The sequence below is a fragment of the Dama dama genome, chromosome 8 (genome assembly GCF_033118175.1).
Source record: "Dama dama isolate Ldn47 chromosome 8, ASM3311817v1, whole genome shotgun sequence".
NCBI classification, from domain to species: Eukaryota; Metazoa; Chordata; class Mammalia; order Artiodactyla; family Cervidae; genus Dama; species Dama dama.
In genome coordinates this window covers 47104955-47128595 of record NC_083688.1, presented here as the reverse complement: position 1 = coordinate 47128595, position 23641 = coordinate 47104955, and the positions used below count along the sequence as shown (strand labels likewise).

Here is a 23641-nt window from a genome sequence, read left to right as displayed (position 1 = left end):
GAAAGTGAAATCTCAGAATGGCTTGCCCACCTCTTCATGCTGGCTGGCTTCCACTTTCTCTCACTTCCCTCCACACTGTACCCACCATCGTGAGCTCCTATGCTTGCCCTGGGCAGGTGTGGTTTCTCTTCTCTCTGTTTCACAGAGTTGGTCCCTCTGGCCACAACTGTCCCTCTTCCACCTCCCACTCTCCCTGCCTTTGCCTGGTTTGAATCCTCTTCACCTGCAGTATCAGCAAAGAGGTTATTTCTGCCACAAGACTTCCTGGAGCCTCAGCCCAAGCTGGGAGTCCTGCCTGTGTTCTCCAAGCGCCCTCTGCGTCCCTGTAATTGGAACTCCCATGCCTAGGCCACACTCTGAAATTGCCTCTCTAAATCTGGACTGTAAGCCCATGAGCAAGGTCCCCACCACTCCATGGCCCTTGCTCCCACAGTAAACCTGCATCTTCTAGAATACCAGCTACATGGTAGGCCATTAATACAGTGAGTGAATGAATGAATGAATGAAAAGGAAGAAAATGCAACTTCCTCAGCTTCAATGTATATACGCATGTAAAATGCTAGCTCTGACCACATTTGTTCCCTGTTACTGAACTGGATTTCAGCATGGCCAATTTGATTATAACCACCTTTAAGACTATTTCTTGATTTATTTAGTCACAGTTTTGGTGCCAGTTGTGAGGATGATTTGATTGTCAGAATGACATTCACATAGCATTATGCTTGAGCTATTCTATTGAGATAGATCAAAATCAATATACATTAATAAAATATATAATTTATCAAGGTTGAGGGAAACACTGATCTTTATAAATATGAATTCAAACGGTTTTTAATGAGTGACAGGATATTTTAAAGGAAAAATTTAAGTAGAAGAAGTCAGTAGCAGAATAATTTAGATAGTTTGAGTAAGAATTGAATTAAAAAAAAACCTTTGTCTCAGCATTGTCTCCATTTTTATATCAGATTTATGGATGATTAATTCCACTTAAAATAAAGTTAGGGTAAATGCAGGAAACTAAACATACCACAAATCATTGCTAGGCTTTCTTTTCAAAATCTATAGTGACTTTTCTTTCCTTTCCATGTTTATCCTTCAACAGTAATAACAGAATAAATTGGAAGCACTGAATGATGTAATCACGCTTCCATGGCCCCATTTAAACAACTCCATGGTCTTCCCTGGTGGATAAGATGGTAAAGAGGCTGCCTTCAGTGAAGGTGACCTGGGTTTGATCCTTGGGTTGGGAAGATCCCCTGGAGAAGGAAATGGCAACCCACTTCAGTATTCTTGCCTGGAAAATCCCATGGATGGAGGAGCCTGGCAAGCGACAGTCCATGGGATCTCAAAGAGTCAGACATGACTGAGTGACTTAACTTTCTTTCTAGTAGACTTCTGGGCTTGTCTCCAGCCCAGAAGCAGGTTGGGCACATCTTCAGGCTGCCAGGCCACCGGGTTGGACACTGAGGTGGCAAAGTCACCAGGGGTGACAAGCAAATCTAACATATAAGATCTGCAGCTTAGAAATTGCACACATCCTCAGAAACTTCTGTGTTGACCATTTAGAGGCAAATCTTCATCTCCTTTCTGGTTTTCTTTCTCTCTCTCTCTTTGTGCTCCCTTCATCCGGCTCTGCCCTTGTTTATATTCTTTGCATTTTCTGTCACTCTGTTTCTATCTCCCATCATCTGCCTGATCTGTACAATATTATTAGTCCCATAGTAAGTGATGTATCACTAGTGCCTTAAAGGATGAACCCACCTGCTGTCAAGGGCTGCAGACTTGACAAAACCCACAGCCACAGTTTCAGAGGAGTGTCAGAACAAAGAAAGAAACCTATTCAAAGGGATAAATAACCACATCGATTACTTCTTCACACTAGTTTGCACCAGGGTGGTTTGTTCTGAGAAACTGCCCCTTGAGTGGAGAAAGCCTGGGGCAGACCCGCTGCTGCAGGTGGCAGGTGGGGCCCCAGCAGCGGTGGCTGTTATCTGGAACGAGGCTTTGGGAGCAGCACACCAGGCTTGTGAGACAGTGTGATTGAGGAATCTGAGCCCACAGAGAGAGGAGGCAGTGTAGAGTGGCTCACATGTCTTTGGGTGGGATAGGGCTATAGTGAGAATGGTTCCCTATAGCTCTATCCTAGATCAGAAAGAGGTTGGGAGGGAAATTCACACAGTGAATTTTGTGTTTAGTCCTGCTTCTCTCAAGCTCAGATTTACCTGCCCCACCCCACTCTACCCCACCCAGGGTAGCTTCTTCTGCTCCAGGGCACCAGGAAATTTCAACGGAATCTCTTAGTGGTACTGAATATGTTGTCTCTGTCTGTGGCATAACAAGGGGTCAATCAATTGCCCTGCCCTGAAATCCTCACACCAGTGCTACTGGGTCTTATTTACCATTGCAAGCTATGATGTTCTTTAGCTATGGAGATTCTGATACCTGGTGAAAGCAGAGGGTGGTGGAGGTGAGGACAGACAAGCAGAGGTGGGTGGGAGGGAGTAGAGGAAAGAGAAGTAGATAACAAAGAACACATTTTCTATTTCCTCATTAAAAAAAAAACACCTAAGTGTGTATAAGTATGTATATAATCCTCTTGAAAGCAATTCTTAAATTTTAATTCTTCACTTATCCCTATGATGAAAAGATAGCATATAATTAGAACATACAGCTATGGAAAAAATGACTTTATATTCCTCAGGACAGATACAGTCAGAAAAACTAACATGGCTTAAGTTTTGCTCATAAGCATCCCATTCTCTATTTTATCATTGAGTCTAAGTCTAAGCCTGATTCTAATATTCTTTGTCAGGGAGAAACTACTTATAATACTTTTGTTCAATAAAAAATTGTTAGTTTATTACTCAAAAATAATAATATAATGGCTGCTATAATGAAACTGTTGTTCTGCATAATTCTTTAAACCCTCTTTTCCCTCTTCCATCCTTAAGGGTTTATTATACACAGCTTCTCTCTGCTTCTACATTAGATCTTTCTGCTGCTCTGGCTCCTTGGGGGACTGGACATAAAGATGACACAGGGAAGCTTTGTTCTGGCTGGGCCCGTACAAGTGCTAACATCTGTTTTTAATTCTCCTGGTTAGGGTCTGAAATGGTTGGGAAATAAGCTCACATGTGACAAATGAAATAGATATCTGTTCACGTTGAAAACGTTACACTATGGGATGAGGTTGAAAACTTCTGAGGTTCTCCTCCTGGATCTCCATCATCAACTGCTAGAAATGGAGCTGTTTTAGAAACATAGACTGTCCACCAGGACTTTTCCAAAGTGGACGGTCAGTATGGTGTATTTTAGTATGGTAAACAGTACATTTACCAAGTCCATTTGTGACTATTATTATGAACTTAGAAGAAGCTTGGCCACGAGCAGAAAATTCAGATGAACTATATGAAATTTATAGCGAGGATTCTATTTTATAACATCTCTCTCAGATGGAGCCAGATAAATTAAAATGGAAAAGACAGTATATTTTGTGCAATAAAGTCTAGAGTAAGATGCTGCCACACGCTGGCATTCAGTGATGCCACTCACTACCGTCATTATTCTGCCAGCGGCCAGAAGGAGCAGCTGCTCTTGTAACCGACATATGACAAAGCATGTTCTAGAATTTCTCTTGGTTCTTGTTAAAGAAATAGAATTGAGAATATCTTCTCTAAAAGACTAGTGATTTCAACATGCCCCACTTCCCACCTGATCTCGGCCACTGCCTTCTAGTCCCAGCTCTACAGTACTGTGCCCATCCCTCCTCCCTTGGGCTTCATCCACATCCCACTTCCCCAGACTCTTCCAGTCTGTCTATTGAACATCCCTTTCAGTGTCCAGCAACTTCCCATAATTCCTCAATCTTTCCTTGGAACAGAACTCTGTCTCCTTGCCTTCAACAGAAAACTGACTATCCCACTTTATCTGCAGCTTCTCTCAGGTACGTCCTCAGGCTCCCTGGGTGAAGTAGGCACCCTCCTGTCTCTTGGTAGCCTTTATTCACCTTGAACTCATCTCACTTCTGCACAACCCATTGCTACTCTAGCATATCCATCCTCCAGCTTTCCTCATTTGAGACCAGGGGATCCCACTTGATTTTTTGCTTTCTTTACCTCCACCTGTAAACCATCAGAAATCCCTGTTGATTTTACTTTCAAACTATATTCTTGAGGGTCCCTGCCTCTGTCTCTATGCCCACAACTACCTGGCTAGTCCAAGCAAGATCATCTCTTCCCTGAATACCTGCACAATAAGAGCAGGTATTCAGGTATTTCCTCTTCAGCTGCTTCTACTATTGATCTTTTAAAAATGTCAACCAGATGATGTGGCTTTACTGTCTACAACCCTTTAAGATTTTCTTACTCCTGTGAAATAAAATCCAGCCTCCTATGGACAATAGGCCCCTACATGATCTGAAGTCTGCCTACACCCAGAGTTTCACTTTAGTTTGGTCTTCTCCTTGGTAACTGTACTTTACTGACTTTGACTTTATTTTTAAATTACTTTTTCTTTCTTAGCACAAGGCCTGTCTATGCTTATTCTTCTACCAAGACTGCCTGACCTCTCCTGCTGTTTCAGAAGCAATCCCTGATCCTTCAGAACTGACCCCTTATGGTCAAGGTCTCAGTTTAAAAGTCAATCCCTCAGGGAAATTTTCGCTGACTGCACTATGTAAGGCTATGGTTTTACCAGTGGTTGTGTATGGATGTGAGAGTTGGACTACAAAGAAAGCTGAGAGCCAAAAAATTGACGCTTTTGGACTGTGGTGTTGGAGAAGACTCTTAAGAGTCCCTTGGACTGCAAGGAGATCGAACCAGTCCATTCTAAAGGAGATCAGTCCTGGGTGTTCATTGGAAGGACTGATGCTGAAGCTGAAACTCCAATACTTTGGCCACCTGATGTGAAGAGCTGACTCATTGGAAAAGACCCTGATATTGGGAATGATTGAAGGCAGGAGGAGAAGGGGATGACAGAGGATGAGATGGTTGGATGGCATCATTGACTCGATGGACGTGGGTTTGGATGGACTCCGGGAGTTGGTGACGGACAGGGAGGCCTGGCGTCCTGCAGTTCATGGGATCACAAAAAGTCGGACATGACTGAGTGACTGAACTGAACTGAACTGAACACTATGTAACACAAATCCACCCTTGATAATCTTTAACATGTTATCTTGATTGGTTGTTTCCTTTATGAAAATTATGCTAATTTATGCTTATTTACTTAAAAAAATATGTATCTAAGTTACCATATCCCCCACTAAATCATAAATACCATGAGGTCAACCATGTCTCTCTTGCTCACCGCTGAGCCTATAGTCCTAGCACAGTTTCTGGTATATAGTAGTTGCTAGATAAAGTCTAGCACCTGCTAAATATACTTGAATTTTTTTCTTACATTTCTTCTCTACATTATATCATATTCAGTAAAATATTTTCCCTGTTTTATATACATATATATATATATATGCCACCATGGAAGCCCCATATATATACACACATGTATATATACATATGTATATATGTATACATACATATATGTATATAAAACCTACCTAAATTAGGTAGTTGCTGCCTAAAAGCTGCTGGAAAAACACCTTGGTTGCTGTATTCTATTCGTCACAATAAAGTCTCCACTCAAACAAGTGAGTTTTCTGAAAGACACACACTGCTTGAAACTACTTGCTAGGAACTTGTCTCAGAAAACCTAGGCTTAACCATGGTAATCACAAGTATGCCACGCACACCGCAGAGAACAACATGCACACACAAGTTTCTTTATAGAGGGTCTAGTGTGGCCTTATGCATGTGTTTTCACTGCTCAAAAGCTGCAGGGAGACATGCTGTGTGTTAGCCTGGAAATTGGGGCCTGCTGGCAAATACAATATTTTACCCTTTGAGTGCTAGGTAGTTGCAGTCTCAAAGCTGCGTGAAAAAAATTACATATATATTCAAATATTTACATCAAATATATATATTCAAAACAGATTCTATATAGAGTTTCTTTGGATAATTGTGGCTTCCCAGGTGGCGCTAGTGGTAAAGAATCTGTCTGCCAAGGCAGGAGGTGCAAGAGATATAGATTTGATTCCTGGGTCAGGAAGAACCCTGGAGTAGGAAATGGCAACCCACTCAAGTATTCTTGCCTGGAAAATTCCAGGGACAGAGGAGCCTGGCAGGCTACAGTCCATGGGGCTCACAAGAATTGGACATGACTGAGCTACTGAGCACACAGCACAATCTCTGATTATACATGCTTGTATGCTCTCTGATTATGTGACACCTATTTTAGGGCTTTAAAAACTTTTTAGAAATAATAGTTAATAAACAGGCAGTTTTAGTGATACTAGGTCATTATTTTACATATAAATCCTACTTGCTTTCTTAAGAACCCTCCTCTATCTAACATACATGGAGTTTCTGATTCAGGACTTACAGTTGACTGCTTTGACTTAGTGATCCTCATTTAGTGAATTATGTGACAAGCTGAAAATCAACCAAGAAAAGTTTTATAATTAAAGATCCGTTGTGTACTTTCATTGATACCCATGGAGTGAAAGATTCCTAATTGTTGGGGAAATGCTTAGAATAATAAGAATAATAATCAGATAATTATACTCCTCTTGTCTGACATTTATGGAGTACCCGTTGTATGACAGAAAGCTTTCTGGACTCTGGGACTGTAACACTGAACGTGACATGGTCTTTGAATTATTGTGGTGGGGAGACCTGTCTACCAACAAGAAATTATAGTACAGAGTGGTAGGTGCCTTAGAAGAGCATCGTATAAACTCCTTTGCTCCATAAAGAAGTCAGGAAAGGTTCCACACATGAGACTTTTGGACTGCTATTTGAGAATGAGTAGGAGTTGGTCAGATAGGGAAGGTGAAAAAGAAAGAGGAGGACATTCTCAGGAGAGAGCCATGCAGATGGGAAAGTGTGTTTCGTGTTAATGAGAATGATCATTGGGGTTGGAACAGAGGATATAGAAAGGGAAATGTCAAGGAATGGGACCCATATCCTAGCTGCACTGATGTTTTTGCAAAAAATGATGAGGATTTAGCATGCTCCATCAGTAAGTGAGAAGGCTGTAAAACATGAAAACTTCATTCTGTGTAAGTTATCTTCATTTACGTTTTAGGTTAAAGTCATGATTTAAGAGTTCATAGTCTCGATAATGTTATTATAAAACTGTTTAAATAACCAGCCTGAGCATTTCCTGCCATTTTTCTTTAAGAACAGGGGTCATTAAGTCCACTCAAACATGGTGGTCTTTTATCTATGTATTTCTGCATCTTTAGATGATTTAGGTCTTAAGTTTTAGGCTATCAGTTTCAGGATCATTTAAAGATTAAATTGAAAAAGTTTGGCTTATCAAAGCTCCTGCCCATGACTTGTTTTTTACATATGTGGAGTGGGTGGTCATCTGTGTTACATGATGAGGAGATTCCAGCAATGCCTCCTCACTCATTTTTTTGCAACCCATGAGTCACAGTGATAAACCTGTCATATTAGAAATTCCTTAGGGTAAAAATATTATCCCCAAACCCGAATTTCTTTATGTTTCTTTTCTTGTTCTTTTTAAGACACAAATGGCTTTCTAACTGTCACATTCCAAGGACATTCTTAAATTGTCATCTTACTTGACTTCTTCTGCCAAATTTGAGATTCTGAGTACATCATTTTTCTTGAGATTTTTTCGGTTTTTATGTTCTCTAAATAGTCTTGGATTCTTTCAAACTCATGCTTAGAAGATATGAGCCAAGGTTCAGAAAATAGACTTGTATTTAATCCCACTCATTTTAATACGTTGCCTCACTGCAGCCTTCTGCTTGTTTGGCGTCCCCAAGACAGGGCAATTTAACTTTTCTGGAGTCCACCTTCTCTCTTCTGTCTGGGTACCAGAGGGCTTTGATTCTGGCTGAACGTGATGGTGAATGTGAGTCTGAGATTTAAGTTCTTCTTCTTCCAAGTTTCAGCCAATCTTCCTGTTTTTGTTTGCAGCCTCCTTTCCTATTCCCAGAGGTATTTGGTTGCTCTGCTTCATGGCCTTCACAGGTTTTGAGAGTGCAGGTCCACTTTTTTTTCCTTATTGGCTTCCTCTCCTTTGGCACTTAAATCCCTTTCAGCTTTTTAAAATCAATAGCCACTTGCTGAACTTCTTTTTGTTTTTCATAATATAGTTGATATCATCTGCCGTCAATGGCTCTTCCATTCTTTTGATCTTCTGGGATATTAGTGGTTTTATTCCTTTTAGTAGGGTTTTGAGAAGGATCTAAGATAATTGTCTGGCTTTAGGCTACCATGTTTAAATGGAGATCATCAGAACTATTTTTCTGACATCAAAGATGATCCTATTAATCCAATGTTTAATTCTTTAAATGAATTAAAGAATTAATTCACCTACCTACAGAAGCTAAGTCTGAATTCCTACTGGATGCTTTCCAAAGTGCTTCAGGCTCTTGGCCCTTATTTATCTATATTCTAGAAATGTACTATTGCCTCTTTCAATTTTGGTCCTGTTACAAAATTTCTGGTATGTGTTCTAATGTTTCTGGGTTGAAAGGTACAGAAAAGTAGGAGGAAGACAGTGAATAAGCCTTTAACACAACTTATGAAATAAAAACGTTGGAAACTTCTTGGTATATTAAATAGTGAAAACATGAGCAAAGCAGAATGTCTAGAAGAAGATTTTCAGCAGAGGAAAGAGGCATAGGATACTCACCAGAACACTGAAGAGGATCCAGGATCAGGTACAACAGGTATAATGGAGGACATGAGAAGAAGCTGGCATAAAAATGACTATATTTGTGAGATTGTCTATTTATACCATTTAAAATTCTATCAGTTTTTGCTTCAGGTGTTTTGAAGCACTGATGTTAGGTGCACAAGTGTTTAGCATTGCTAAGTTATTTGATTAAATGAATTCTTTATGAAAAGACCGTCTTTATCCCTGGTGATATCTCTGATCAGAAATAGATTTGTCTGATTAAATTAGGCTAACCTTATTTTGATTAGCATTCACATGACATATCTTTTACCTATCTTTTCCCTTTTATTGTGTATATGTCTTTATATTTATTTATTTAATTTTTAAAATTGAAATATAGTTGACATGCAATATTGTGTTTTAGGTTTATTACACAGTGACTTGATATTCATATACATTGTGGGTAGCCTATCCCTTCTCCAGGGCATCTTCCTGATCTAGGAATAAAACTGGGGTCTCCTGCATTGCAGGCGGATTCTTCACCAGCTGAGCTGCCAGGGATGCCCACATTGTGAAATTATCACCATGATAAGTCTAGTAACCATCTATCCTTATACAAAGTTATTACAGTATTATTGACTGTATTCCTATGCTGTTTATTACAACCCTATGTCTTATTCATTTTATAACTGGAGGTTTATACCTCTTAATCCTCTTCACCAATTTTGCCCCACCTCACCACCCTCCCATTTGGCAATCACCTATTTATTCTTTGTATCTATGAGCCTGCTTTTGTTCTGTGTGTTGATTGGTTTTGTTTATTAAACTGCATGTATAAGTGAAATTACATGGTATTTAGCTTTCTCTATCTGACATTTCATTTAGCATAATATCCTCTATATCCATCCATGATGTTTCAAATGACAAAATTTCATTTTTATGGCTCCGATTTCATTTATATTTAAAGTAATTATTGATAGGTATGTACTTACTGCCACTTTGTTTTTTTTTTTTTAATTATTATTTTTATAGTTCTTTTGATTCTTTTTTTCTTTTGCTCTCTTCTCTTGGTATTTGATGACTATCTTTGATGTTATGTTTTGAGTCCTTTCTTTCTCTGTGTGTGTATCTTTATTGGTTTTTGATTTGTGATTACCCTGCATTTAATATACAACAGCCTACATTTGTGTGTGTGTGTGTGTGCACATATATGTGTGTGTGTGTGTGTGTGTGTGTGAGAGAGATTATTTTAAGTTGCTGATTTCTGAAATTCAAGTATATTCTAACAACCCTAGGTTATTACTTCCCCCTTCCCACTGTTTACTCTTTTTGATGTCATATTTCACTTCTTTGTGTGTGATCCCTTAACTACCTACTGTGAATATTGATGATTTTCCTCCTTTTGTCTTTTAACCTTCCAATTAGCTTTATAAGTGATTGATCTGCTATCTTTTTTAGTATATTTGCCTTTACCAATGAAAATTTTTTCTTAATTTTCATATTTCTTTTTGTGACTTTTTATTTTACACTTAGAAATCCCTTATTTCTTCTAAGACTGGTTTCACAGTATTGAACTCTTTTAGCTTTTGCTTGTCTGCAAAACTTTTGTTCTCTCCATCAAATCTCAATGAAAGCCTTGCCAGGTAGAGTATTCTTGGTTGTAGGTTTTTCTCTTTCATCAATTTAAATATATTGTGTCACTTCCTTCTGGCTTGCAGAGTTTCTGCTGAAAAGTCAGCTTATAATCTTGTGGGAGTTCCCTTATCTGTAATTGATTGCTTTTTCCTTGATGCTTTTGCTATTTTCTCTTTACCTTTAATTTTTGCCATTTTATTTATAACCTGTCTTGATGTAGACCTCTTCGGGTTCATCTGTTTGGGACTCTCTGAACATCCTGGATCTGGATGTCTATTTATTTCCCCAAGACGAGGAGATTTTTAGCTATTGTTTCTTCAAATACATTCTCTACCCTTCTCTCTTCTCCTTCATAATTAAATGTTAGTATGCTTGATGTTGTCCCAGAGGTCTTTTAAACTGTCTTCATGTTTTAAATTCTCTTAGTGTTTTTCATGTTCACCTTCAGTGATTTCCAGTACTCTGCTTTCTAGATCACTGATCCTTTCCTCTCTATCATCTGACCTACTATTGATTTCTTCTAGTGTAGTGTTTATGTCAGTTATTGTATTTTTTTCAGCTTTGTTTGGTTCTTCTTTGTATTTTCTGACTCTTCTCAAAAATTCTCACTGTGTTCATCCATTCTTCACTCAAGTTTGGTGAGCATCTTTATGATCATTGCCTAAATTTTTTGTTGGGTAGTTTGATTATCTCTACTTCATTTATTATTTTTTTTTTGAAATTTTGTCTTTTTCTTTCATTGGGAACATATTTCTCTGTCTTCTCATTTCCCCAACTTTTCTGCATTTATTTCCATGTATTAGATGGGTTGGTTTCATTTCCTGACCTAGGAGAAGCGGCCTTATGTAGAAGATGTCCTACGAGGCTCAGCACAACTCTTCCCTCTGGTCACCAGAGCTGTGCTTCAGGAATGTCCCCTATGGTTTGCATGCACATTTCTGCTGTGGTGCATCTGGCTGCTTTGAGTGTGCTGGTAGGTGGGCTGTCCCTTGGTCTAGCTGGCTATAGGGTCTTGCCTTGTGTGGTGACTGTTAGCCCAACGGAAGGTAGAATAGGCTTCCCACGCAGTTGGCTGTTTGACCCAAGAAGGTGCATAGCTGTCATTGGCCCACTGCTGCTCGAGACCAGGTTTCAGTGAAGCCATCTCCATGGCTGAGGGAGCTCAGGTCTAGTGTTTATCTGCTGGTGGACGGAGCTGTTTCCTTGCACGGTCAGGGGGATTTATGCTTGATATCAGCATGCTAGTGGGCAAGGCTGAGTTCCCTCCCACTGTCTTCATGGCCTGGGGGCAGGGCTTGGGGTTGATGCTGGCCTGTGGAAGGACATGTAAGCCCTGGTCCTAACAGGCTAGAGAGGGTTCCAAAATGGTACTCACCAGCACCATTGTTAATGCAGTAGATCGAGCTCCTGAAGCATGGCTGCTGCCACCTTTTCTGTTCTTACAGGGGGTTCCAGTTATCTCCTCCTCTCTGAGAGGCTCTCCAAGATCAGTGAATGCCCTGACCCAGGATCCTTTCAAACTACTGCCTCCCTGCTGAGACTTGGAGCACTTGGGGTTTTGTGCATGCCCTTTAAGAGTGGCATATCTACTTCCTATAGCACTCCAGGTCTCCCAAGCAAAAGCCCTGCTGTTCTCCCAAAACGGGGAGCCCAATGTGGGGCTTGTGTCCCTCACCCTTTGGAGAGGGTCTCTACAATTGTGATATTCCCCCATTTTGGGTCACTGATCTGGGGGTGTGTGTTCTGGCTATATTACATCTCTGCCCCTCTTACCTGTCTCATTATGGTTTCCTCTTTACGTCTTTAGTTGTGGAAATTTTGTCTGTTAGTCTTCAGGTTGTTGTCAACAATAGCTGCTCTGTAAGTGTTAGTAATTTTGGTGTGTCCAGGGGAAGAAGTGAGCTTGGGGTCTTACTGCTTCTCCATTTTGACCACCTCCTCTGCATGTGTCTTTATATTTAAAGTGGGCGCCTTGTAGTCAGTATATAGTTGGGTTGTGGTTCCCCCTCCCTGTTTTACTGGGATATAATTGGCAAACAACATTGTATTATTTTGAGATGTACAACATAATGATTTGATACATATATTTATTGTGAAGTAGGTACTGCAGTGTTCTGTTAACACCCATATTCTCACCTAGTTACACACTCTTTTCTTACAGTGATAACTTAACTCTCTCAGCAACTGTCAAATATACAATCCAGTGTTGTTAATGACAGTCACAGAGCTTAACAGTATATCTCCAGAAATTATTCCTCTTATAGCTGGAAGTTTGTATCTATTGGTCACCTTCCCCCATTTCATCCATGTTCCAACTCCCACCTCAGGTAATCTGTTTTTCTAGGAGTTCTGGTTTTTCATTTTTTTTTTTTTTGGTTTTTGTATATAAGTGAGACCATATATTTGTCTGTCTAACTTATTTCACTTAGCATAATGTCCTCAAGATCCAGCCATATTGTTTGTTGCAAATAGCAATATTTCCTGTCATCTAAAGCTGAATAATATACACACAAACACATTTCCTTTTTCCATTGTTTGTCAGTGGACACGTACGTTTTTTCCATGATATCGCTATTGTAAAGAGTGCTGTGATGAAGATGGCTGCATATATCTCATGAAGACAGCAATTTTGTTTCTACCGGATATATACCCAGACATGGCATTGCTAGATCGTATGGTATTTCTATAATTAGATTTTTATTACATCAGATGATCTCTGATGTTTAGTGGGCTGTTTTGACTATTTACATGTAAGGTGATTATTAATTTTGAGCCTATGTTCTTGTGATATTGTAGAATTTCATGTGTAGTTCACAAGTCTTGCAATAATATGCTTTCATATCTTTATTTCCAATCTGTTTTATTGTCATACATTTAACTTTTATATATGTTATAAACCCTACACTGCATTGTTGCTTTCATTTGAGTCAAATATCTTTTAATGACACATATATATTTACTCCTATAGCCTTATCTCTAAGTGTTCTTCATGCCTTTGTCTATATTCATATTTTTATCTGATATTACTTTTATTCCACTGGACAGACTTCCTTTTAAAATTTCTTGTTGGGTGGGTTTACTGATGATGAATTCTTTCAGCTTTTGCATATCTAAAAAAGTCTTTATTTCCCTTTCATATTTGAGCATTTTTGGTGAGGTAAAGAATCTTAAGTTCCTATTTTTTTCTTTTAAAAATTTAAAGAGGTTGTTCCACTATCCTCTCATTTGCATTGTTAATGACATCATATCTGCTGCCTTTCTTAATTTTTTTCAATACATAATACATAATTTTTTTTCCTGGCTGCATTTAAGATTTTCTATTTATCACAGGTTATGAGCAACTTAATTATACTGCACCTTAGCATAATTTTATTCATGTTCCTTGTGCTCTAATACTTTTGAGCTTGGATTTGTGTATTATTTTCATCAAACCTGTAAAACTTCCTGTCACTATTTCTTCAAGTATTTTTCCTGTCCCCATCTCTCCCTCTCCTTTGAAGAACTTTAATTACATGTGTTGTTCTCTAGCTCACTGATATTTTTGGAAAATTTCATTTATGTAGGTGTCTGTAGTTTGTCTTTTTAGTATGGATATAATTTTATTATCAGAAAATAAGCCATTTACATTTTGAAAAAAGTAAATATGAATGCCTAGACTGGTGGCTCAGGTGGTAAAGAACCTGCTTGCATGTGGGAGATATCAATGTGTTTGATCCCTAGGTTGGGAAGATCCCCTGGAGGAGGGCATGGCAACCCACTCTAGTATTCTTGCCTGGAGAATCCCCATGGATAGAGGAGCCTGGAGGCTACAGTTCGTGGGGTTGCAAAGAGTTGGACACAACTGAGAAACTAAGCACATACATTATTAGAAAAATAAATGCTGGCCATCTATTCTTAGAGTGGTACAGTGTTTTCATCATATAACAGCAGAGACAGAAACCCTAATTAAAATAATTGATAAATTTCAGATAAATCTGAAAGCACTCATGTGCTTCATAAAAATAACATAAGCATCTTCAAAGCAAATGACAAACTAACATATTTACAAAAAGTTAATAATTTTTATATAAGAACCATTTATTTAAGGTCAGCAATAGAATAATGGAATGAATATTGACTAAAAATTTGTAAAACAAGGATGCAAATTCCAACAAATACTAAAAAAAAGGTCATTACTATTAGTCATTTAAAATGCAAATAAATACTGCAACATTGAATGTGTTTATTAAAAATATGGTATAATAGTCTCCTTTTGGATAAATATCATGATGTTGAACTTCTGGGATACATCATGTAAGTATTTGGGAGGCTTTTGATATACCCTATGTCATTTTCAGTGTAAGAAACAGTGCCAGACATAACAATACAGTACTTGTATGAGTCTGTGTGTGTCTGTAGGCTGGAGAACCAATATGATATAATAGTAGCAACAATAGCCTTTGGAAACAGACTCCTGGGCTGAGTCCTGCCTTTACTACCTACTACATTGCCAAGTATTATTACTAGACATTACTAAGTATTATTACTAGCCTTTGGTCAAGTTACACTGTTGCTGCAGGCCTTATATTACTGAGCTATAAAATAAAGGTATTAAAATAAGGATTAATTAATAATTTATGCCATAGGGTTCTTTTATTTATTTTAGAAATAAATAATTTAGTACATGTAAAGCACTTAGAAAATTATGAGGCACACAGTAAGTGCACCATGTATTTACTGATTATTATTATAGAAAGCTACTTACATTGTCAATCTGTAGAATAATATTTAATGGCAAAATTTTGAAAACTATAGTCTCGAGAGAGAAAAGTAAGTGATTATATATGTTAAATTCATTTTTCAAAAACAGATTATGTGCTAAAACACAACAAAATATTTCAATGAATATCTCTGGGATGCATTTTTTGTATGTGCATGCTAAATCGCTTTAGTTGTGACAGACTATTTGTGACTCTACAGACTGTAGCCTTCCAGGCTCCTCTGTCCACGGGATTCTCCAGGCATAAATACTGGAGTGGGTTTTTTACTTCCCTGTATTTTCTGCGCAAGCTTTATAATTAGAAAAATCGCTGAATTAAACATACACAAACAGCTTAAATGCCCTCTCTTTAGGTGCTTTCCCTAGCTTCTTGGTCAAAGTTAATCGCTCCCTCGGTTCTCGCAGAGCCGCTGTTGAGGAATCGCATTCTAACGGCTTGTTTACTTTCTGTCTCCATCACTGGACTCTGAGCTCCTCGAACTTGTTTACCTTTACGTCCCCATGTCTGACGCACAGCAGACATGTTTGGTATTAAAATTACCTTAATAAGGAAAAACCCAAACCCCCTATAGCAGCAACTGTCAATCAAGTCGTAGAGGGAATGGTGCTTATGGTATTTAAAAGGCATATTCTATGGGAAGACATAATTTTATATGTGGAAAATGAAAAAGACGCCAACTGCAGAAGGTTAAGATCAACAAGTCATCTTGGGTGGTGGTGATAGACTGATGTGCTCACTAGGGTATGGGATAAGCCACCCTTGAAAGGTTAAAGAATATGGACTGGTGAGATATCAGGTGTGTGTGTACGTGGGTGTGGGTGTGTGTGTGTAAAGTGTTTACATTTAGGAGAGAGGAATCTTCCCTTTGAAAAATACTGCTCTTTGATATGCCTTTGGAAAGAGAATCTCTAGTTAAGAAAAGAGCACCCCTGCGCCTCCTGAGTTCTTTGGCTGTCTCCCCTAGTCAGTCAGTTCAGTCGCTCAGTCATGTCTGACTCTTTGTGACCCCATGGACTGCAGCATGCCGGGCTTCCCTGTCCTTCACCAGCTCCTGGAGCTTGCTCAAACTCATGTGTCTTGAGTTGGTGATGCCATCCAACCATCTCACCCTCTGTCGTCCCCTTCTCCTCCTGCCTTCAACCTTTCCCAGCATCAGGGTCTTCTCCAATGAGACAGTTCTTTGCATCAGGTGGCCAAGGTATTGGAGTTTCAGCCTCAGCATCAGTCTTCCCTAAAGTCCTGTCCACACTGCTCTCATGGAGTGTACTGCTCTTTCTAAGTAGATTATGTCCAGAGCAGAGTCAAAATCCTTTCCTCTGGGGCTGAGGTATCCCCATGACTCCAGATGGTTTTACTAAATATGTAGAAGGACAAGAAAGTACATATCAGTAGTCAGCAGGGATTCCCAAGCTCTGAGATCCAAACGGCCTGACGATCTGTGGTGGAGCTGATGTAGTAATGATAGAAATAAAGTGCACAATAAATGTAATGTACTTGACTCACACCGAAACCAATCCTCCCACCCCATCCATGGAAAAATCGTCTTCCATGAAACCAGTCCCTGGTGACAAAAAGGTTGGGGACCACTGGTCAATAGGGACTGTAAATTGTCTCACAAAACATACATTTTTTTTATCCTAACTGACTCACTTTCAAATTTACATTAGAATTTGGGAATGGAATAAAGCCAGCCAGAGAACCCCACTCACTCTATCCCCCATCCCTGCCCTAATTTGCCCTTAGGATTCAAGACCTTTCTTCCAAGCTTGTCCTCTGGCCTGAAAGACAGTGTCCTTCTCACTAACTGATATCAGAGGCAACTTACCTTTAGGTGAGACACTGCCTCTTAGCAGTAGGGATGTGGACTTATTCTGGAGTATTGATCATAGCATTCTGAAGCAAACTTTGAGTGAATGTTAACCGACCAAAAATTCCCTCATAGCTTGCATTGTGATTCTATAAAGGAGAATAACTATATTCTTTTATTCAGGATCTGAAGAGCTATAGAAAATATTTTTGAGGTGCTAACTGATATGTTTTGTTCTTGGTATCTCTTTCTACTCCCTAACCCTCTTCAACAGGCATTTTATCCTTATTGCCTCAGAAGTGGAGACACAGAAGCGGGGGTCATTTTTGACATTAGTCTCAAAAGCTTGGGCACTTCTGAACCAGAGTAAAAATGGAATATGGCATACACTTCTACCTGCCCAGGTAAGACCCCAAGGAGGCAACAGGCCAGCGGGTTCTCTGTACCCAGGATGACAGAGGCGGGGGTGGCAGACGCGGCATAGGTTGTCACATGTGGCTGCACCCTCTTCTCAGATTTCCCTGCGACCTGGTGCAGGCAGAAGGTACAGAAAATGCCAAGGCTCTGGAGGGCTGAAGGTGCCATTTACTGAATCCCAGAGCTGTGCCAATGTGGGAACAACGTTTTCCAAGGCTGGAGGGTGACATGTTTGTGGGACAGAAAGCACAGTGAGACCAGGTCTTGTAGTGGAGAGTGAGGGTGAGAGGGTTAGCCGTTCAGTCATGCCAGACTCTTTGCGACCCCAGGGACTTCAACCCACCAGACTGCCCTGTCCATGGGATTTTACAGCAAGGATGCTGGAATGGTTTGCCATTTCTTTCTCCAGGGGATCTTCCTAACCCAGGAATTGAACCCAGGTCTCCTGCACTGCAGGCAGATTTTTTACTGATAAACCCTAAATATATTTGGGCTCCTTTGAATCATTTAAAACCCATGCTTGTTCTTTGTGATCATATCAGATTATGAGCACAGAAAGAGGTTAGAGCTCAATGTAGAACAAAATTTCTTTTCCGATTTGAAAAGTGCACTTGATACAAAGAGCAACATGCTAAACAGAGAAACTAAAAGGGGAGTGGAAATTTATTGAAAATAGTTTTGCTTATGAATGGTAGTCATACAATTAGCCTAGCACACAAATACAGTATAATTAATGCTATTAGCCTAAATGTATGCTTTAAAATATCTAGGAAAATTATATAAATATAATGTAATTGAATCTATTAAAGGTGAAGCTTTGCCCCCTTCTCTTTGGTCTTGGAGATTCCATTGTCACACCCACGTTTTCTGACACAAGAAGGTTAAATATGTTGAGGTATTTCAGATCTCTAGGCTTCTTTTCCTCTGATAAACTGACTTATATTTAGCTTGTTCTTATATCGTTGTTACCCATGATCCAGTGTCACATAAAATTCTCACTCACAAAATACATGTGTCGTTTTTATGAAATGTATAACTAATCTCAGCATTATATGAAAATCCCATACATAGTTACAAAAATAGATAATAGTATGAGTACTATGAATAATCAGTCTTTCTATGGTTAAAGCAGTGTCAGTGTTTTCATTATAGTCCCTATTTCAAAAATTATAACTTGACCAAAGGATTTTATACTAAGATTTGATGTGGTTTTGGAGCTCTCAACCAGAGCAATTTTTTTCAAAATGCTTTTTCAGAAAGATTTGCCATTTCTTAGTATTAGACATGTATAGAGGCAGGGCAGATTCCCATTGCACCTTCACTTCAAATGTCCTTTTGTTATTGAAACATGCTTGCCTGCAAAAATAGAGGGATAAGCCACAAAGGGCTACCTTGTCCTTGGATCTATGTCATGGGCTGTCTTATAAGGGAAACAACTTTCCAGTGATGAAATTGACTGATACAAAACTGCACATTTCCTTTGTTACTAAATTGTTATTTTTTTATCCGGAGTTTCTTCAATAGTTCGTTAGTTCTTTATTTCAAAATCCATCAATTCTAAGAATCCTTTTCCCTCTGAAATCCTGTTAAGTCATTAGGTCATCTCCCTAAAATTATAAGGCCCTTTCTATTATTGACATTCTTTTTGCTGTTTGTTTTCAACAGATATATTCCTACCTTTTTTTGCTTTTGAAGACATGGGCTAAGTGAGTTTCTCCAAATCTAAATTCCCAGTGACATAACTCAGTGCATTATAGCCTTATATACACACAGATCTAATTCCTCCTAAGGACCTAAGCTCCTAGGACACATCAGTTAGAATGGAACTTTTAATGATAGCAATAATAATTATTATTAATTAATTAATTTTTTGGTCCTATGTCCTCAGTGTTCTTATAACATTTTGTCCAGGTAATTTCTATAGCACTTGGTCATTTACAGGACTTCTGCCCTGGGAACTTCTCAAAGGGAAATTCTGTCCTAATTTTGCCCCCTTCCATGGCCCCCCTTCACCTATAAATCAGAGGCTAAATATAAAATAAAGACTTTTAACTTTGATCTACTCTCGGCAACTGCTTGGACTCTTTAAAGTAGCTCTGCCTGAGTTGTTGCTATGTGAGATGCAATTTGAACTCACTGATCTAGCATCTCATATCTTACCATGGGAGATCTCTATAATATCAGTCATGCACTTCCTTCTTTCCCTCAAGGTAGGAACTGGATAGGGATCAATACTTATTCCTTTCTGTATGTCTAGAACTATACTTTTTGTGACTCCATGAACTGTAGCCCATCAGGGTCCTCTGTCTATGGGATTTTCCAGGCAAGAACACTGGAGTGCATAGCCATTCCATTCTGCAGGGGATCTTCCTGACCCAGGGATCCAAACTGGATCTCTTGCATTGCAGGTTGATTCTTTACCATCTGAGCCACCAGGGAAGCCCTGTATCTAGAACTAAGGACATAGCAAAAGTACATTCTATATTTTCTGCATAGGTGAAATAATCTACTAATCAACAAATTGAGATTTGTTTATCTGCCATTACTGGTAATTAATATAATGAGTCATTAGAATAAGGGACCATCTCTCTGGCCATGAGGCAGAATGAATGGGAATTAAATACATGATTCTATCTGTATTAGCTCTGTTCACCAACCAAATGAACTCGCCATGTGCAGACTGTTCTGCATAAAGTGTTAATTCACAATGATTCAAATTAACATTAATATTTGCAGACATTGCTGTTCATTTATCTTAGCTCATTTACTTTATCATAAAATAAAGCTGAGTTAAACATTACTATATGCAGAAGAAATTTAAAATGGTTATGTAGTACAGCAAGCCTTATAAGGCATTAATCTTCATTACTGAGGAGACGTTTGATAATTCCCTTAAGGATACACCACTTGAGTTACAAGATTCCTCAAGGGAAAAGATGAATGCTTTAAGATATAAACATCCTGCATGTTATAGGATGTCTTACAATAGATAGAGGATTTCTTATGATAGATTTGAGGAGCCCAGGAAAAACTGGAAAGTTTATGTGCTAGATGCATTGAATTGATGGCCCCAACTTTTTATATATCCTTGTACCCATGTCCTTTGCTATCACCCTCCCACACTGATCTTAGATTTGGTCACATAACTTTCTTTGACTAATGAGACAGAATAAACCTGACATAAGCAGCTTAAAAAACATTTGCACATGTCCACTTATGCACTTAAACTTTTGCCACTACCTAGAGAACATGCCCAGTCTGGTTGATTGGAGGAAATGGGAGAGTGTGGAAAAGATGAAAGTTGTCCTAACTGAAATTTCTCAGACCAGCCAATTCTGGTCCACTCACCAACTGACTGGATACATGAGCGAGCCCATCCTAGATCAACTGAACTCAACCCTGATCAGCAAAACTGCTCAGCAGAGCCATAGTTTTGTGAGAAATAATTAAAATTATTGCATTAAGCCATTAGCTTTTAGGGTGATTTGTCAAATAGTATCATGTGGCAATAGACAAAATCGATACAGTGGCCAATTTTCCTGTAAGAAAGTTATGAAAGTATGTATGAAAGTTATAATTCTTATAAGATGTATAAGGAATTTAGCTTTTTAACTTTCAGTAATTTCAAGTAGAGAGTAGGCATACAAATTAAAAAGTTGAGCTAGAAATTAAAAGTTGTTTTGTTTTCAGAAGGGATAAAAAAAGATTGGAGAAAATGAGATAATTTTCAGAGTCAGTTTGTTGTTTCAGTAAAATATAGGCTCTGGAAGCAGATTTTGTGGGCTAGAATTCTGACTCCAACTCTTTCATGGTAGTGTGACCTTGATCAAATTACTTAATCTCTCTATGCTTCCTTTTCCTCATCTGTAAAGTTGGAATACCTACTGATGGTAGACGGTTTTGAAAGTTATATGAGGAGATACATGTCAGATACTTTGAATAGTTTGACATATAATAATCAATCAATAATGTTAGCTTTTATTGTATAAGAGGTAGAGTGGCTAAAATAGGGTGACACCAAAACATTACTGTGTGTTAAGTTTCAGGATATAAGGTAGAACTTCAAATAAGACTTCTGCAAAAGTGAAAGTGCTCAGTCTTCTCTGACTCTTTGCAACCTGATGGACCGCAGCCCATCAGGTACTAATTGTTTCTTTTCTGGGTATTTTAAAAGGCTGGTATCAGTTGCAAGGGGCTTCCCAGGTTGCTCAGTGGTAAAGAATCTGCCTTCCAATGCAGGAGACTCGGAAGACACAGTAGACAGGGGTTCAATCCCCTGTCAGGAAGGAAGGGGAAGATCAGGTCAGGAAGATCCCCTGGAGAAGGAAATGGCAACCCACTTCAGTATTCTTGCCTGGAAAATTCCATGGACAGAGGAGCCTGGTGGGCTACAGTCTATGGCCTTTCAAAGAGCTGGATATGACTGAGCACACACATACCACACATCAGTTGCAAAATCATTAAACAAAAGAGGAGTAGTGGGTTATAGGTGACGGCAAATATGAATTTAAATTATGTGATGATAAGCAAGTCATTGTGTCTTCCTGGAATGTGGCTTATTCATTAGTACATGAAGGCCTGGCTGAACAATGGTCTCTAAGGAACTGTACACCTTGATAAATTGTTACTCCTGAATTTACAGTGAAAGTGAAAGTCCCTCAGCTGTGTCCAACACTCTGCAACCCCATGGCCTATACAGTCCATGGAATTCTCCAGGCCAGAATGCTGGAGTGGGTCACTGTTCCCTTCACAAGGGGATCTTCCCAACTCAGGGATGAAACCCAATTCTCCCACATTGCAGGCAGATTCTTTACCAGCTGAGCCACCAGGGGAAGCCCCTTACAGTAGCAGAACTTATAGTAACCGAGTACTAAAAATAAACAACTGGTGATTTTCTTAATGCATGAACAGTTTTAAATGGTAAGAAAGAATAGCAGTGATAACATTTTAAGTAACATTCCATTGTTTTATACAAAGACAAATAATATAATATGTATTGGTGATGTTTCCTGGGACCTGCGTTATGCAAGATACTATGATAGATGCTGAAGACTAAGAAATAAAACTGTTCCTGTCTTCACACTAAAGTACCTGTTGTATATATATGTTGTATGTTGTACAATATGTTGTATCTTATTCTTCATTAAAGGTTGGCCTTGCTGACTTATGTGATATAAAGTTAAAACTTGTGTTTATGGCCACTAGTATATAGACCTGGAGAAGGCAATGGCAACCCACTCCAGTACTCTTGCCTGGAAAATCTCATGGATGAAGAAGCCTGGTGGGCTGCAGTCCATGGGGTTGCTAAGAGTCGGACACGACTGAGCGACTTCACTTTCACTTTTCACTTTCATGCATTGGAGAAGGAAATGACAACCCACTCCAGTGTTCTTGCCTGGAGAATCCCAGGGACGGGGGAGCTTGATGGGATTCCGTCTATGGGATCGCACAGAGTCGGACACGACTGAAGTGACTTAGCAGCAGCAGCAGCAGCATATAGATCCTCCTCACAATAAACTGTGGAAAATTCTTAAAGAGATGGGAATACCAGACCACCTCACCTGTCTCTTGAGAATCCTATATGCAGGCCAGGAAGCAACAGTTAGAACTGGACATGGCACAACAGACTGGTTCCAAATAGGGAAAGGGGTACATCAAGGCTGTATATTGTCACCCTGCTTATTTAACTTATATGCAGAGTACATCATGAGAAACGCTGGGCTGGAGGAAGCACAAGCTGGAATCAAGATTTCTGGGAGAAATATCAATAACCTCAGATATGCAGATGATACCACCCTTATGGCAGAAAGTGAAGAAGAATTAAAGAGTCTCTTGATGAAAGTGAAAGAAGAGAGTGAAAAAGTTGACTTAAAGATCAACATTCAGAAAACTAAGGTCATGACATCTGGTCCCATCACTTCATGGGAAATAGATGGGGAAACAGTGGAAACAGTGGCTGACTTTATTTTTCTGGGCTCCAAAATCACTGCAGATGGTGACTGCAGCCATGAAATTAAAAGATGCTTACTCCTTGGAAGGAAAGTTATGACCAACCTAGATAGCATATTAAAAAGCAGAGACATTACTTTGCCAACAAAGGTCTGTCTAGTCAAGGCTATGGTTTTTCCAGTAGTCATGTATGTGAGAGTTGGACTATAAAGAAAGCTGAGTGCTGAAGAATTGATGCTTTTGAGCTGTGGTGTTGGAGAATACTCTTGAGAGTCCCTTGAACTGCAAGTAGATCCAACCAGTCAATCCTAAAGGAGATCAGTCCTGAATGTTCATTGGAAGGACTGATGTTGAAGCTGAA

General features: G+C 39.1%; 1 long non-coding RNA gene across 2 annotated transcripts in view; it reads left to right on the top strand.

Moving 5' to 3' along the window:
* Positions 1-23235, top strand: part of LOC133060476 (uncharacterized) — a 317897-nt gene extending 294662 nt beyond the window's left edge. For both annotated transcript variants that reach the window (XR_009693774.1, XR_009693773.1), the window contains exons 3-4: positions 17189-17318; positions 23030-23235. This is a non-coding gene — a long non-coding RNA (uncharacterized LOC133060476). The remainder of the gene's footprint in view (positions 1-17188; positions 17319-23029) is intronic.
* Positions 23236-23641: the final 406 nt, after the last annotated feature.